Raw genomic sequence first — 2,500 nt, forward strand, 5'->3', positions numbered from 1 at the left:
GGGGCCCGCTCCCGTGGTGGTTTGAGCGCTCAGCCTGTCAGGCTCGCATACGGTCCGCTGCGAGCACGCAGCTCCTCGGTACTTGATGTCTGTTGCAAAAGTGTGCTTTTCCAGCGGAGGTGCAACACATCAATAAGAGATTTAAAAATGTCAGTTCAACGTTGTGGCTCTCCCAGTTAAGGCTGAGGTGAAAAAGTGGAGAAAAGGAAGCGCGAAATAACGTGAAAGAGTGTTCACGTGGGTGCAAAAGCTTACAGCACCTGGTATTCCCAGGCGGTCTCCCATCCAAGTACTAACCAGGCCCGACCCTGCTTAGCTTCCGAGATCGGACGAGATCGGGCGTTCTCAGGGTAGTATGGCCGTAAGCGAGAAAAGAAGTGAAAATTGTCCCTTTTATAGCTGACAGGGCACTTCCGGGTCGGGGGTGGAGTGGTGGGGTGAATTTTTTTCATTTATTCACCTCCTCCCGAGTGCACGAAGGAGGGGCCCGCTCCCGTGGTGGTTTGAGCGCTCAGCCTGTCAGGCTCGCATACGGTCCGCTGCGAGCACGCAGCTCCTCGGTACTTGATGTCTGTTGCAAAATTTTGCTTTTCCAGTGGAGGTGCAAAAGCATCCAGCAGGCGGAAATCCCAAGCTGCTTCTTGTCCAAGTGCTATCATGACCGAACAGCGTGCAGACGGCTCCCTCTGTTGGACATTATTTTATTCCAAAGAGACGTTGATCTGTCAAATCAACTTGAAGGAAACGATTTCAAAACACAGGATAAGTGAAAGTTGAATGACAAATGAAAGCCAAAATTTTAGGCAGGAGCAGTGATTTGTGTTGTGAATTGGAGGTGGGTGCAAAAGCTTACAGCACCTGGTATTCCCAGGCGGTCTCCCATCCAAGTACTAACCAGGCCCGACCCTGCTTAGCTTCCGAGATCGGACGAGATCGGGCGTTCTCAGGGTAGTATGGCCGTAAGCGAGAAAAGAAGTGAAAATCGTCCCCTTTATAGCTGACAGGGCACTTCCGGGTCGGGGGCGGAGTGGTGGGGTGAATTTTTTTCATTTATTCACCTCCTCCCGAGTGTACGAAGGAGGGGCCCGCTCCCGTGGTGGTTTGAGCGCTCAGCCTGTCAGGCTCGCATACGGTCCGCTGCGAGCACGCAGCTCCTCGGTACTTGATGTCTGTTGCAAAAGTGTGCTTTTCCAGCGGAGGTGCAACACATCAATAAGAGATTTAAAAATGTCAGTTCAACGTTGTGGCTCTCCCAGTTAAGGCTGAGGTGAAAAAGTGGAGAAAAGGAAGCGCGAAATAACGTGAAAGAGTATTCACGTGGGTGCAAAAGCTCACAGCACCTCGTATTCCCAGGCGGTCTCCCATCCAAGTACTAACCAGGCCCGACCCTGCTTAGCTTCCGAGATCGGACGAGATCGGGCGTTCTCAGGGTAGTATGGCCGTAAGCGAGAAAATAAGTTAAAATTGTCCCCTTTATAGCTGACAGGGCACTTCCGGGTCGGAATAGTGGGGTGAATTTTTTTTTTAAATTATTCACCTCCTCGCGGGTGCACGAAGGAGGGTCCCGCTCCCGTGGTGGTTTGAGCGCTCAGCCTGTCAGGCTCGCATACGGTCCGCTGCGAGCACGCAGCTCCTCGGTACTTGATGTCTTTTGCAAAAGTGTGGTTTTCCAGCGGAGGTGCAACACATCAATAAGAGATTTAAAAATGTCAGTTCAACGTTGTGGCTCTCCCAGTTAAGGCTGAGGTGAAAAAGTGGAGAAAAGGAAGCGCAAAATAAGGTGAAAGAGTGTTCACGTGGGTGCAAAAGCTTACAGCACCTGGTATTCCCAGGCGGTCTCCCATCCAAGTACTAACCAGGCCCGACCCTGCTTAGCTTCCGAGATCGGACGAGATCGGGCGTTCTCAGGGTAGTATGGCCGTAAGCGAGAAAAGAAGTTAAAATTGTCCCCTTTATAGCTGACAGGGCACTTCCGGGTCGGAATAGTGGGGTGAATTTTTTTTTTAATTATTCACCTCCTCGCGGGTGCACGAAGGAGGGGCCCGCTCCCGTGGTGGTGTGAGCGCTCAGCCTGTCAGGCTCGCATACGGTCCGCTGCGAGCACGCAGCTCCTCGGTACTTGATGTCTGTTGCAAAATTTTGCTTTTCCAGTGGAGGTGCAAAAGCATCCAGCAGGCGGAAATCCCAAGCTGCTTCTTGTCCAAGTGCTATCATGACCGAGCAGCGTGCAGACGGCTCCCTCTGTTGGACATTATTTTATTCCAAAGAGACGTTGATCTGTCAAATCAACTTGAAGGAAACGATTTCAAAACACAGGATAAGTGAAAGTTGAATGACAAATGAAAGCCAAAATTTTAGGCAAGAGCAGTGATTTGTGTTGTGAATTGGAGGTGGGTGCAAAAGCTTACAGCACCTGGTATTCCCATGCGCTCTCCCATCCAAGTACTAACCAGGCCCGACCCTGCTTAGCTTCCGAGATCGGACGAGATCGGGCGTTCTC

General features: G+C 51.3%; 5 non-coding genes across 5 annotated transcripts in view; all 5 read right to left on the reverse strand.

Moving 5' to 3' along the window:
• Positions 1 to 248: 248 nt before the first annotated feature.
• LOC147188658 (5S ribosomal RNA) lies at positions 249 to 367 on the reverse strand. Its single transcript, XR_015098678.1, has one exon. It is a non-coding gene; the product is annotated as a 5S ribosomal RNA (ribosomal RNA).
• A 479-nt stretch (positions 368 to 846) lies between these two features.
• On the reverse strand, positions 847 to 965 carry LOC147188659 (5S ribosomal RNA). Its single transcript, XR_015098679.1, has one exon. It is a non-coding gene; the product is annotated as a 5S ribosomal RNA (ribosomal RNA).
• A 363-nt stretch (positions 966 to 1,328) lies between these two features.
• LOC147188660 (5S ribosomal RNA) lies at positions 1,329 to 1,447 on the reverse strand. The gene has a single exon (XR_015098313.1). It is a non-coding gene; the product is annotated as a 5S ribosomal RNA (ribosomal RNA).
• A 360-nt stretch (positions 1,448 to 1,807) lies between these two features.
• On the reverse strand, positions 1,808 to 1,926 carry LOC147188661 (5S ribosomal RNA). Its single transcript, XR_015098680.1, has one exon. It is a non-coding gene; the product is annotated as a 5S ribosomal RNA (ribosomal RNA).
• A 475-nt stretch (positions 1,927 to 2,401) lies between these two features.
• The window catches only part of LOC147188662 (5S ribosomal RNA), a 119-nt gene continuing 20 nt past the window's right edge, over positions 2,402 to 2,500 (reverse strand). Inside the window, exon 1 of the ribosomal RNA XR_015098458.1 lies at positions 2,402 to 2,500. This exon is cut by the window's right edge and continues 20 nt beyond it. This is a non-coding gene — a ribosomal RNA (5S ribosomal RNA).

This window comes from Hippocampus guttulatus, chromosome 20, assembly GCF_054856545.1.
Source record: "Hippocampus guttulatus isolate MCC_2025c chromosome 20, RoL_Hgut_1.0, whole genome shotgun sequence".
NCBI lineage: Eukaryota > Metazoa > Chordata > Actinopteri > Syngnathiformes > Syngnathidae > Hippocampus > Hippocampus guttulatus.